Source organism: Xenia sp. Carnegie-2017, unplaced genomic scaffold, assembly GCF_021976095.1.
Source record: "Xenia sp. Carnegie-2017 unplaced genomic scaffold, XeniaSp_v1 HiC_scaffold_6, whole genome shotgun sequence".
NCBI classification, from domain to species: domain Eukaryota; kingdom Metazoa; phylum Cnidaria; class Anthozoa; order Malacalcyonacea; family Xeniidae; genus Xenia; species Xenia sp. Carnegie-2017.
The window spans coordinates 9,490,121-9,505,316 of NW_025813526.1; the positions used below are offsets into that span (position 1 = coordinate 9,490,121).

The 15,196-nt window shown below is 33.8% G+C and overlaps 1 long non-coding RNA gene and 1 pseudogene across 1 annotated transcript; one reads left to right on the forward strand and one right to left on the reverse strand.

The window, feature by feature from the left end:
* Positions 1–12,955: 12,955 nt before the first annotated feature.
* On the forward strand, positions 12,956–13,585 carry LOC124457084 (annotated as a pseudogene).
* A 752-nt stretch (positions 13,586–14,337) lies between these two features.
* On the reverse strand, positions 14,338–14,918 carry LOC124457578. Its single transcript, XR_006952667.1, has 2 exons — positions 14,736–14,918; positions 14,338–14,548 (listed from the first exon to the last, which is right to left on the reverse strand). It is a non-coding gene; the product is annotated as an uncharacterized LOC124457578 (long non-coding RNA).
* Between the last annotated feature and the right edge of the window lie 278 nt (positions 14,919–15,196).

Sequence of the window (15,196 nt, forward strand, 5' to 3'; positions counted from 1 at the left end):
TCAAGGAAAAAATTTTGACGGAAAAATGATTAAAAGAAGCCCTAATCAAACAGTTAAAAATGCAGACAAAACTTAATCCTTGAGGTAATTATAATCGGCTAGCCCAGCTAGAATCAACATATTTATGAAACAGTAGGTTTACTATTTTGGTATTTTTCAAGGGAAAAAATTTTGACGGAAAAATGATTAAAAGAAGCCCTAATCAAACAGTTAAAAATGCAGACAAAACTTAATCCTTGAAGTAATTATAATCGGCTAGCCCAGCTAGAATCAACATATTTATGAAACAGTAGGTTTACTATTTTGGTATTTTTCAAGGGAAAAAATTTTGACGGAAAAATGATTAAAAGAAGCCCTAATCAAACAGTTAAAAATGCAGACAAAACTTAATCCTTGAGGTAATTATAATCGGCTAGCCCAGATAGAATCAACATATTTATGAAACAGTAGGTTTACTATTTTGGTATTTTTCATGGGAAAAAATTTTGACGGAAAAATGTTTAAAAAAAGCCCTAATCAAACAGTTAAAAATGCAGACAAAACTTAATCCTTGAGGTAATTATAATTGGCTAGCACAGCTAGAATGGACATATTTATGTAACTGTAGGTTTACTATTTTGGTATTTTTCATGGAAAAAAATTTTTACGGAAATATGATTAAAAGAAGCCTGAATGAAATAATTGAAAAATGCCTACAAAATTGAGTCATTGGGACATTTATAATCGGATTCATGATACGTAACACAGCAAAAAAAAAATTCAATGGAATGATAACAGCAATCGTTACACACAAACACAAAATTATGTTTAAACATTTTGAACTGGCAGAAAAAACAATCCTTAGATAGAATAAACAGTAAAGACAATCACATGTATTTGTCATGGAAAACGCCCGTTACGTATGGACGGGAGGCAAAAACAGAGAAAAAAACGTTTGTTTTTTGAAAAATACCTGGCTACGTGTGGACAAAACCTTAAACATAGCGAGAACCTGCGCATTGCAAAGTTAAATAATTCCTATTTTCATATCGTTAATATGGAGAAAGAATTTTGATGGAAATATGATTAAAAGAAGCCTTAATCAAACAATTAAAAATGCAGACAAAACTTAATCCTCGAGGTAATTATAATCGGCTAGCACAGCTAGAGTCAACATATTTATGAAACTGTATGTTTACTATTTTGGTATTTTTCATGGAAAATATTTTGACGGAAAAATGGTTAAAAGAAGCCTTAATCAAAAAATTAAAAAATGCAGACAAAACTTAATCCTTGAGGTAATTATAATCGGCTAGCACAGCTAGAGTCAACATATGTATGAAACTATAGGTTTACCATTTTGGTATTTTACATGGGAAAAAGTTTTGACGGAAATATGATTAAAAGAAGCCTTAATGAAATAATTGAAAAATGCCTACAAAATTGAGTCATTGTCACATTTATAATCGGATTCATGATACTTAACACAGCAAAAAAAACATTCATTGGAATGATAACAGCAATCGCTACACACAAACGCAAAATTATGTTTAAACATTTTAAACTGGCAAGAAAAACAAACCTTAGATAGAATAAACAGTAAAGACAATCACATGTATTTGTCATGGAAAACGCCCGTTACGTATGGACGGAAGACCAAAACAGAGAAAAAAACGTTCGTTTTTTGAAAAATACCCTGCTACGTGTGGACAAAATTTTAAACATAGCCAGAACCTGCGCCTTGCAAAGTTAATAAATTCCTATCTTCGTATCGTTAATATGGCGAAAGGATTTTGACGGAAATATGATTAAAAGAAACCTCAATCAAATAATTGAAAAATGCGGACAAAATAAAGTCATTGTGACATTAAAAAAACTCAAGCACTGCAGATCATTTGCATTAATTCGACAAAAGTTTTGCAGCCAGAGATAGAAAAAAAAGAGCCAAGGAAGAAAATGGTTTCTATTGAGAAGCACAGATGCTTTTGCAAAAACGGCGGTCTGAAACATTTTACTTCCAACGAGGGCCGCATCTTCCTAAAGTGCGCCAAAGAAAAATGTAATTGATTCACGCCCGAAGAAAAGTACTTGCAGCTTATAGACGTGTACGATAAGAATGTGCTGAAGGAATTCAAGCCGAACCATTTTCCACTCTGCGAGTGCCAAGTGTTTGCATGTTTGTGGGTATCGAACTCGGCCAACAATCCTTGCCGACCCTACTTTCGCTGTAAGCATATGGCAAGTGAAAACAAATGTTCATTCTTTCATTGGGCTGACGTATCGATGAAAGGCATTCGAAAAACTAAAAAAACATCAGCACCCGATAGAGAGTTGGGCACCTACGTACCAAAAGCTGAAGAATCAAAGCGCTCCAAAATAATTGTGGAAAATTCATCCAACGATGAAGAAAAGTGATATCCAAAGACATAATTTACAAACTTTAAATTTTTAAATTCAATATAATCTTGATGTGTTTACAATATAATCTATGTATGAATTTAAATTTCAAAACTATTTTTTGCTTATTACATCATGACATGCGCGATGACGATCTATGTAGGGGCAAAGTACTATAGGGAAAGGGCAAGGTTGGATCTGTCTTACAACAGATTAGCTTTACCAAGAGTGATCAATATTAGTGTCTTAATATGTTTTGATATGGATTTATATGACCTGCGTTTGAAGAAACGTGCTGAGCGCAAAAATTCGAAGGCAAAACGTTTTATAAGAAAAATCCAAAAAGAATTGGCTAAGCTAAAATCGGACTTACGCAAAGTCTTACGTTGGCAAGAAAAAACTGCCAAGCTACTAGAACAAAAGTTAAAGCTGCTGAAAATAATAGATCACCATTTGGCTGATGTCTCCAAGACACAATACACTTCAATATGGAGATGATATCCGAATAACATGTGAAAAAGTTTGGGGCATCAGCGTGTGTTTTCAGGGCTACGATGGAAAGACCTAGAGGTGATAAAGTGTACAAGATTGAAGATATTGTTAAGGAATTAAACGAACTTTTTGCCAATACAATTGATCACGTATAAGAAAATATTTGTCTATTTTCATGCTTTTCCCTCACATAGCTTAAAACAAGAAAATGTTTTTTTTTGCACGCAGGTAAAGAAGGTGTGTGATTTAGTCACACCTCTAAAAGACAGAATGCGAATCATGTTCCGCTCGAGTGAACTCAAGTCTTCATAAGCACGCAACTGTTGCCTGCAATTCAAATGAGTTCAAACCGGGTGATGTCCGAAGTAACGAATTTTTTGCAGATTAACGAAAACATCCCTTTGGATCAGTCGTTTACTGTTGATGTTGTTGCTGTAAGACAGCCGACAGAGTAAGGTAAAAAACATTCTACTTCATTAAAAGTCTTAGATTATAAAGAAGATAGCCTAGTTAAAAAGTTAATTATTACTATACGAAATAAAGATAATTTCTGCTGTGCAAGCACACTTGTTGTTGCTAAGGCCATAGCGGACAAGAATCCAAAACTCAAACAATTTAAGCAGGGTAAATTTATTCAGAAACGAGAAGCTTTGAAATTATACAAGAAGGCCAATACTTCCTATGGACCTTGTGGACTCCGGTAGTTGTCGAAGTTTCAAGGGGTTCTATTAGATTATCAAATACAGGTTATTGATTTTAATGCTCGAAATACAGTCATTTATGAGGGCCCTCGCCAAAACAAAAAGCTTATTTTACACAAACAAGGTGATCATTACAATGTTAATAACCCTGCGAAACTTCCAGCTTTCCACGGTGAACGTTTCTACTGTGACAAATGCTTTCAGTTCTTCAAAAATGGTTTAAATCACCCTTGTTATGATGTCTGTAAAACGTGCACACAAGAAGACTGCGTTGAGATTTCATATGAAAAACATATGTGTTCGGTTTGTAGGAAGATTTGTCACTCTACTGCATATTTTAATCGTCACAAAAAATTGCGTCGGTCCTAAGGGGTTGACTTGCTATCAATGTGTGACAAGTCGTTTCGATGTCAAATGTGTTCATCTATAGCTGATAAAGACAAACAAAACGAACATCTCTGTGAGGAAACTTGATGTCATATATGCAATAACTTTGTACTTGATGATCATTTATGTTTCATGCAAACGGAAAAACCAAAACCAAAGAATGATAGTCTAATATTTTACGATTTTGAGACAGATTTTTCAACCGGAGAACATGTGGTTAATTCTGCTGTTGCACAATATTTAGACGGTACAGAATTTTTTTTCAAGGGTTACTACGCATTGAACAAGTTTTGTTCCTTCTCATTTTCAAGAGAACATAAAGGTTTTACAGCAATTGCCCATAATGCTAAGGCATTTGACGGTGTTTTCATTCAGAGATGGTTATTTGAATACAGACCGACTGCTGATACACATGTTACTAATTCGGGACAGAAAATTATGCAACTGACAGTGAAAGATTATCAAATCCGTTTAATTGACTCGCTGAACTTTTTACAAATGCCTTTAGCTAAGTTTCCCAAAACATTTGGACTCGATGAAACAAACTTTTCCAAAGGTGACTTTCCGTTTTTGTTTAATACAATAGAAAATCAAAATTATGTTGACCCGATACCTGATATTAAATATTACAGTCCTGATTCAAAGTTCGGAAAAGATCGCACTAAATTGATTGCGTGGCATGAAGAACGAAAGGAAAATAACTTTGTCTTTGATGTCCAAAATGAAATGGCTAAATACTGCTCTCAAGACGTTACCACACTGCGTTTATGTTGTTTGTAATTTAGGGATTTATTTCTCGCGGAGACTAAAGTTGATCCATTCTGTTATTGTACCATTGCAGCAGCCGTAATTGCAATTTATCGGTGAAAATATCTTCAACCAAACACAATCGGAATCGTACCGAAAAATATGTATCGAAATTCAAATAAACCCTTCTCTCAAAGCGCAATCGTGTGGCTTGAATTTGTATCTGCGCAAACTAACTGCAAAATACAAAACGCTCTCAATGGCGGAGAAAAGAAAGTCGAAGATCCGGAATTAGATAAAGTGTACTATGTCGACGGCTTTTGTGGAGGAACAAACACTATATTTTCTTTTTATGGCTGTCTTTATCATGCATGCCCATCTTGTTACGATTTAAGAAACGATCATCCCTTTTTTAATGAGAAACAGATGGCTGACGTATTTGATGAAACAATTAGACGACAAAATAGACTTTTACATTTGGGTTAAGAGGTTAAGACGATTTGAGAACATGACTATTACAAACTGAAGGAAACGGATGAAATGAAACATTTTTTGGATACAAATGACATTTTAACGAACTTGAAGCACGCGATGCGTTTTTTTGGTGGCAGAGTCAATGGGTTTAAGCTTTGTAGGGATGCCCAACAAGTTGAAACATCTTAATATGTTGATTTTAAATCGTTGTATTCTTATGTTAACAAAACAAAAGTTTATCCTATATGTCGTCCAACAATTATTCGCGAGAATTTTGAAACAATTTCGAATTATTTCGGACTAATAAAATGCACAGTTTTAGCACCCTGAAATTTGTATCTTCCAATTTTACCTGCACGAATAAAGGATGAACTCTTTTTTCCTTTATGTAAACAGTGTGTTGTACAAAACTCTTCAGTGTGTACTCATTCGGAAAATGAACGTGCTTTTTGGGGTACTTTTACCACAGTTGAAGTGTTGAATGCTGTCGTAAAAGGTTATAAGTTTATTGAAATTTTTGAATTTTGGCACTTTAAAAACACAAGCTCGGATTTGTTTTCGGATTATGTGAATTACATTCTCCGTATAAAGAAGGAGAGTTCAGGATTTTCGAGTCGTATACAAACTCCTGAGGACAGACACAAATACGTGGCCGACTATTATGAAAACGAGGGATTACTGTTAAGGCATGATTAAATAGACTACAATCCAGGTTTAAAGCATTGGCTAAGCTATGTCTTAACAGCTTGAGGTGTAAACTTTGTCAAAAAGACAATTGACTAAATACAGAATTCATTAATGATCCGCTACATTTATACAGACGTTTGAACGGGGCCGACATTGAAATGCACAATCTTTGCATCTTGAATGATGATTTAGTCGAAATTGTCTTTAGGAGAAAGCATGAGTTTGAAGTAAAAAATAAACTAACAAATATTTTTATACGAATTTTTACAACTGCATGGGCTAGATTAGAATTTTATAATGTGATGGATCTGTTGCAAGAGAGCCTTTTATATGTAGATACAGATGGTTGTATTTGTGTAAATAAACAGGGGGTCCAAGGCCACTCTTAGGGGAATACCTGGGTAATTTAACAAACGAAATCACTCAAAAACAAGGGGTACGTAGTTACTTTACAAGATTTGCATGTGAGGGATCCAAAAAATTATGCGTACGTTGTAAATAATGGGAAAAAACATTGTAAGATACAAGGTTTTACTTTGAATTTTAAGAATAGTCAAATTCTTAATTTTGATTCTATGTGTGAAATGATATCTAGCTATGTACGTTCAGATGACGAAAATAACAAAAATAAAATAGATGTTATGAATAACAGTAAAATAACACGAGAAAAACAGACCCGTTGGCTTGTCAACAGGAAAGAAGAAACGCAGTATCAGATCGTCTACGACAAAAGAATAATTGTCAACTCTGGTGAGGACACATTACTATACGGATATTATTGGTCAACAGCGTCTAACTCTGCTAGTCCGTCTGTAAAGCCCATTATACGTCTTCCCGATTCAATGCTTTATACAATGTTACAGCCCACGGCACTAAGGTGTACATTAAATCATAGCTGTGTTGATGACAAAGCTAACGATGAGACATCTAGTGATGAAGAAATGGAAGACGTTTTGGTGTATAAAGATGTTGTTAAGGATGGCGATGACGGTGACACGATTTTGAGAATGAAGAAAACGCAAACGGCATTAGTTTATTGGAAACTGAGGACGAGGAAGATATGGATTTTGAATTAGGGAACAAATTTGATAAAACATTTATAAATGACATTGAAATGTCTGAAGATGGAAAAAACCTTTATTTTTATCAAAGGTTTTATAGTACTTATTAATTTATTGCTTGTTGACATCACATTAATATTTTCAAAGATACATTTAAAAAGTACTTAATCCATGTCCATTATAGTTTAAGTATTCAATTTATAATAATGATAAGTACTTACACCCTTATCATTCTCCAACTGCTTGATATTTTTCGCAATTCTATGTCGAGGGTCGTGGACCATTACTTCTTTTTCATTTGCATGATAAACGAAGTATGTTGTATTTAGCATTGCTTTTGGTACTGAGACACAATCCAAGGTTTCTAACATTATTTGTGCCAATAAAATGATGTGAAGGCCTTGACTGTTCATAATTCTTGATGGAATAATATTGGCATATGCCGAATGTCTGATCAAGTCTGTTATACAATGTTGACTATTGCTTCCTTGAGTTGAGGAAACCAATCTTTTCACAACGTTTTGCCTTGTGAACGACATGATTAACTAATCAATTGATGAAAGAAAATGTTTGCGATTGCTTATGTGCTCAGTGTTTTAGAGTGGAACATCCTATCAGCTTCTTGTTGATTAAGTATTTAACTTGTTTATAGAGTATATTAAATTGAATCATGCAAGATGTTATATAGTTGTAAAACAATTCTGTTTTCATTGCAAGACAATGGACGTGCGTTTCAAAACACCGGCTAACTTTTACATTATCAGGCAAATCCAATCTGGTAAGAGTCATCTCGTTAGGTCGATGCTTTATAATTTGAATGCGATGTTTCACCTAGTTCCAAGTAAAATCATTTACTGCTATGGCGAACCTCAGATGGAATTTGACGAAATGGTTAAAAGGATACCGAATGTAATTTTTGTTGAAGGGTTCCCTGACAACTTGACCGATATTTTGGAAGGATGTCAAAACTCTTTAGTCATTGTAGACGATCTTATGTCAGAATGCTCTAATGATAAACGAATGTCTGACTTATTCACCCGTGGGTCCCATCATCGAGGGATATTTGTCATGTATTTAACGCAAAATTTATTCCGTCCGGGTAGACAATTCCAACTTGAAACTGCTGCGTTGGCGACCAGTCTTAAATTACTGGCATGTAATATGTAAGAGTGGTTGTATGTTTGATACCAGTAAAATTATAACAACTAAAATCGATGATTAATATAAATTACCAAAAAAAAAATAGTTGCAACACCTGTTTGGAAACGTGACAGTTAATATATATTATACACTTTGCTGAAGGCATTGAATTTGAAATTTATAGAAAGTAGACATAAAGTAAACAAAACATTGCATTTTTTCGCCTTTCGACGAGTAAGGTTAAATTATATACGCAAAAAAATCTCAAGGGAACGATTATATGACTGTAAGATTCTTGCGGCTGAGATGGATATAACTAAAACAATCGACGTGCACAAACTGGTGAAGAAATGGGCTGTTTTGAAGAACCGTAGAGTGTCTTTGTGGGCGGTTACACCAAACAATTCGGGAAATGTAAATGTAATTACTATTTTAAGGACAGGAACCTGAATAGTACTTATTACGCTAGGTTAGGTGCTGCTCAAATAGGTTTGTACATTCCTTGTTTATGTAGACTAAAATTCTTGTGGAATAAAATATTTTGAAACTGTTCTTTTTTTTTTTAAATTGAAAGTTCTGAAGTCAATATTTCCCAAATTCGGCTAAATGCATATCTGGAAAGCCGAAAAATTTCATGCAAATTTAAAAAAAATATTTAGGTAAATATCTATAACATCCTCAAAATCAATGTGTTCGCAACGTTCCTGCCACCAATCAACGTTATACCAACAGCCGTGCTAGTCATGCATGCAATCCAGTGATATACATATGATTGGCTATAGCAAAGCTGTAGAGAAAGTAAAAAGAATGCCATGGATTTTCTAGTAACGTTGAATAGTAATAATCAAATAATAATTATCGCCATCAAAGCTTTATAAACAAAATGAACGTCCTCTATAACCTATACAAAGCTGTATTCCAAGTAAAACAAGGCTCCATTAGTTATTACATATACTATTGTTTTTTTCTAGGACTCCCCGAGGGGATGCTACAGCCCCCTCTTCCCACTCTGGCGTCACCCTTTGAGCAGATTTTCTTGCACACTTGCCTATGCTATCGTAATTTTTGTTATTATTCTTTCTTTTCAACATACACCATTGCTCATTGCATTTTTTCACATCAAAATCTCATAATCCAAACGTACAAGGAATGTAAGCCTAAAATTATTGAGGGAAAGCCAAAATGACCAATGTAAAGTGGTGGTGCTGGGAGGATTTTATTTAAAGGTTTGGAGCAAAACATCTCCATTGGTCTCCTCTCATGTCATAAGAGACTCAAAATGAAACTTCAAGAAGTGCATGCAATACGAATGACGCAACTAGTGCAAGGTTCTGCCTTATTTATTTACTGATTTATTGTGGCTATCTCAACACAACGTTTTTCGTTTTGTCATATTTGTATGTTGAAATGTTTTTTTTCGGGAAATTGAGGTGATTAAACACTAACTCAATGATGTTATGTAACAATGTTAAAGCAACTGAGCTTTTTTTTATAAATCTAAGCAAAACGTGACGACATAAACCTGAAAGTCAAAGAAAGAAGCAAATTTAAGAGACTTTTCATTTTTAACAACTCCATGAACGCTGATATTATTCTTTCCAGGTATTTTTATGCCTAGACAAATGGCTAGAGGTACTGTATTATTGCATCCTAACAAAAAAATGAATTTTTCTTGAAGGAGCAATTGATTTTTTTTTCTTTCTGTTTTAAAAACGACAAATTTTTGTAACATGTTATAATTAGCTAAATAAAGTAAAGTACTAAAAATTGTGAAGAAAAATAAAATAGAAAAATTAAGAAAAAGACAAAAGTTTCATATGAAAAAGACCCAAGAATTGATTAACCAATACTCGTAAGCCCATTCTTTATTTAGCACATCAGAATTTCTGAAAAAATACACCTGATTTGTTGACTGACACAATCGCAACTCGTGCATGTATGAAATTTGAATCACCAACGTTGAATCCGAATTCATAGCAGCTAGGCATGAAATGTGGGCGTGGTACATAACGCCAAAGTGATGCAAACGAATCGAGAAATGTTTGTGCTGGCATGTTCAAAATTTTCTTTCCCATAAATACAAAAGAAGGTGCCAAAATGTAAATTTGTATTTTGCTTAATACGTTTGCAGTCACAATTCTGTAACGTTAGCACTCCAGAATTATGAATGAAACACCGTTTGTTCATCATTTTTAGATTGCCATATCCTTGAATCATAAGTGGTGTTATTCTACAATGCAATTAAAACATAAATGACTAATAATTAAAATAATATTTATTTCAGATAATCAGTATTTTTTGTGTAACAACGGTCAAAGATGTGGTTTTACCCGTCCTTGGAAAAATATGCTTTTTACAACTATATTCTATGCTTTTTCAGTGAGTGGAATGTACATTTATTAATAAAATGTTCTCATGTTGTTGGGAACATTTTACAGAATCATGTAGTCAGTTTCAAATTGTTTGGTAGATATCAAACTTCATTTCATGAAAAAATTTTCGTTCGTCACAAACATCATTGAAATAACAATTTGTTACCAAGAAGCAATATAAAAACACTTTTTGTAAAAAACAAAGGTAAAAATTCCTAATGCCTACAGTCAGCTTTTATAAAAGCATCACAAACCTTAGAATTACATGTTCGTTTGTCCTTAAATTACACCCTTAATTTTTTTTTTTATTAGAATACACCATGGACTTGACATTTTGCTAGCCTCACTGGAGTCACTCAATTTTAGCATTTAATGCCTCGTCAGTCATCAACGTATTCAAAAATCATTAGCTAAAGCTTAAAACGTATCGAATTTATCCAATTTCTGTATTATCTTTTTTTTAGATTCCATATATAATTGATGTAAAAAGTATTAGTTTGTAAAATTAAAAATAAGCATGTAAGTGAAAGGGGCTTGAGAAAAGTCATGTAAAAATGGCAATACATAACAATCCATTAACATGGACAAAGTTTTACTACTGCAATAAGCATATTTTGAATTACCTGAACTAGATCCTCTTCATCAGCTGAAACGATATGTGCCATAGTCTAATATTGTGTTAGTTTCAGTAGCATGTTACTTGAGTCGTATTGTCGCAAGTGATATTTCTCATCTTACAAATGATTATTATCATTAAAGATGATTTTACTCTAAGATGAACTATTGTAGTAGTCCAAGTACTTAAATCAATAAAGGTAACTTAACACTCAATTTATCATCAGCTTTTTAATTATCAATTCATTTGGGCTTGGTTATTTCTGCATTAACTGTATATACTTAAATTATACTTTTACCCTTAAAGCTCATTCGTATAATGAATTTTAAAATTGATATTTACATATGATGTTTGAATTGAAAAATGAAAAAATATGAACAATCTTGTTTCTAAGACCTTTTACAATATTTTTGGATGGGTGGTAAATGCCATAAAGATCAATTCAACTTACAGATTGCGAGCTTCCTCTTATTTTTCCAAGAAATGTCTATCCAATACCTGTGCATTCTTGATTTGATCTAGGATTTCTACGACATTCTGTTTCTTCATAACCCAAATCATTTTGCCATTTGATGTAATAATTTCTCTCGACACGGATTTCACTAATGAAAGAAATCATTGGAATTGGTACAATTGATCATTCTTGACCGATAAAAAGTAGTGACCCGAGAACAAACTATGTTCCCACAAAGCGCTGACAAATACAGTAGCTGTATTTACTTTAATTTACATTGCACTAGGCGTATTAAAATGCTGACTCTGCGAAAAATGAAAAAAAAATCATTAATACTAGGTACTTTAACTTTTTCATAAATGTATGATTTTGTACATTGCGCACAAAAATGTATTTATCGCTTCCGCTTAATCATAACAAATCGAAAATCAAGGAGGTTCTTGGGCTGATGAGCTCTGTTTTCTGTGCGCGTGACATTAAAGTGTACTCTCTTTTGGGTAAAAATTGGCAATGCGTGAAAGCACATGCCGAGTTATTAAAATAGAAATAACAAGTATAACATAAAATAAATTAGTTATTTTACACAATTCAAATAAAAATCTTTACGAATAAAGTTTTTCTGTATAGCACAGAAAGGGTAGGGGGATAAAAACGCCATAAACCTCCTGAGCTAAGGAAGCCGCCCAAACCCATCAGCCTCAGAATCGCCTGCACAATAAAATATATAAGAACACTAATATTTTTTATTTTTTTTTAAAAAAATAAAAAACAAATGTTTAAAGGGGAACTCCACCCAAAAATAATGTTGCTCTTAAAACTTTGTCTGTCCCATGAAAATAAATATGCGGCAATTTTTTTGTTTGTTTGATTCAATATTTTCACAAAAAATGAGTTGAAATGCAGCAGCTAGAGCATCCGGTGCGTGGGAGCAGAAATATGTCAGCGGCTTGTATTGACGTCATATCGTCAATTGCTCCTCAAAGCATTATGTAAAGTCATTGCACAGTCATAATAAACTTGCGTCAAAATGCTTCTCCTAATCACAAAATGTTTCTTTTCGAAACGTCAGAATTTTTTATTCGTAGGTATATACACAAGCAACTTTTATAGCTTACATGCAAGTATTGAGCTGGTTATTTGTATTCTGTTTTAATAAAACGTTTTCACATCCATAAAGGCCATTATGGCACAGTTTCCGCACTACATATAGAACTTGAATGTCGATTAATATTATTTTTTAAAAAATACGAAGGTTTCTTTGTGTGGAAACTGTGCGCAATGCCGTTTGCTTGTCCTCCGAATTCAACCTTAACAACAGTTTCCACTGATGTGAAACCAATCTATTGCCCTTAATAAACATTGAATAATAATAAACATGGTTGTGTAACTCATTACGGTTAGAAAATAATCCTACATAAAACCATTGTAAAAATTGCCAGTGCTATTAAAAACGAACACCTCATATTGATCACCAATATGATGTGTGGCATTTGTCTAAATCTGTCACAAAAAAACTAACAAAGAAGGCTAACATTAAAGGAAATGATGACTTGACCCATTGGATTAAGTCCATTTCTAATCATTTTTGGTGGTGCTCTGCAAGTTGTAACAAGAATGCAGAAGAATTGGTGGAAAAATGGAAGTCTGTCCTTAACCACATTTCCAACAAGCATTTCTGGAAGGGGGACACATATTTTCATCAATGTTGCCACCAACAATTAACAGAAAAAGAAACAAAGCAGAAGAAGTGGTTATCTCCTACTTCACAAGCATATATCGCTGCAGAGAGGGTGATATGTGACAAGAGGCTTCTAAAAGACCTGCAGAAGCTATCTGAGTTTTGTCACACAGGAGAGTTGGAGGTTTACCATTCCCTTTTACTTAAATATTGCCCAAAGCGAGAGCATTTTACATTTCCTGGGATGGTAGCCCGCACTCAGTTAGCAGCATTAGATCACAACAACAATATTAAACGTGATAAAGCAGTCCTTAAGTCAGGGACAAACAAAGGGCAAGACCGTTTCAAAATGATTTTTGCTTAAACACAGAAGCAATGGGTTGTAAAAGCAATGAAAGAAAAGAAAGAGTACCAGTACATTGATAAACTACTTGCGGAGGTTGTGAATGCATGCAAAACTGAGGGGATTGAACTTGTACATCATGGCGAGAATCTTCCAAAGAACATTTTTAAATCATGTCCACCCAGGAAAGAAGTACTTGTAAAGGAACATCAGTGTAGATTTGCATAAAATGTCAGTGGTGATGTTAGCTATGGCAATAGGTTTTGCCATACCCATATAATATGATGTTGAATCAGTGAAGACAACTTTTGTACTACGTAAAAAATGTTCATTCTTAAATATTAACATAGCAAAACCTTTTGCTATAGCTAGTTTCACCACTGCATTACACAAACTATTCATGTAATTAATTATAGTTACATTGTAACCAGTGTAATAGCCAAGCCACATTTATAATCATTTCTTTGTAAATCTGTTTTTTTTTGTAATAAATTAATAATAATAAATATGCATAGCATGACCTATAAATGAGCTGGCTATGACACTTTAATATTGACATACAAAGTAATTGTAATGGGTATACCTATATCATAATAAAATACTTCATTCATCAACATAGTGAAAGCCTTCAAATTGAAATTCCTCTGCAAGGCCAGGTGGAAGAAATGTTTCTCTAATGCGAGTAACTGCACATGATGGAAAAATGATTCTCACTCTCTACCCAAGACACCCCAGCACCATCTTGCCAACTGTCTATATGCAATATGGCGGTACAGTTTGTCTTCGGGCCCATCATGTGCTACCTCATATTGCTGCTTGTACTGGTACCAAGCTGTTTGTAAAACCCACCTGTTAAGACAAACAGGCTCAAAACCAGGATGTTGTGTAATGCACAACGGGACTTTGGTGGTCTCATTCGTTTCTACTGCCTCTAAATTTTTGTCACAAATATTGGAAATCTCTTTGCAGCATAAACATTCCTCGTTATTATCCATTATTTGGCAGTTACCACATTGACACCTGAATATGTTAAAAGAAAGGATCTTGAAAAGTAAATGTCAAAACTTCAATAAAAATTGTATGTTACAATAAAAACTTTAAAATCTAAAGTATTATGTGTGTGTGGACGTGGTCAACTTCAAAAACTGAAAACGTACTTTTGAGATAGAAACAATGGTCTACAATAATATAACATTTTACTACTCACCATTCAAGATTGTCGCGCCGAGATTCATCGTCAACATACAAAAATTCCTGTTCTTCGTTATCCTCAAACTGGTGAGCTTCTTCGTGTTCATCAGCCGGCCATTCGGGCTCAAACTGATATGGCCGAATATTGTTTGTTGGATTGTCTTCCATTTCACTATCGATTGGTGAATTAGGCCGAGGTTATTCCAAAAAAGCCATTATAAGCGATTGTTTTGTTTTTGTGCTAGGCTGTGCGTTATTATTTTACCTTGTTGTAAACGCAACTCCAAATCGGTTTGACGATATGACGTCAAAATAATTTCCGCTGACGCTTTCTGTGACCACGCTGCTAAGCCTCAAAACAGCTCAAATAGCGCACTTGAAGACGCAATTTTGTCAAAAATAAAATAGCTGATGTAAAAATTTCAAAATATAGTAACTTTTGCATAAAAATGGAACTTTTAAGACCAACATTATTTT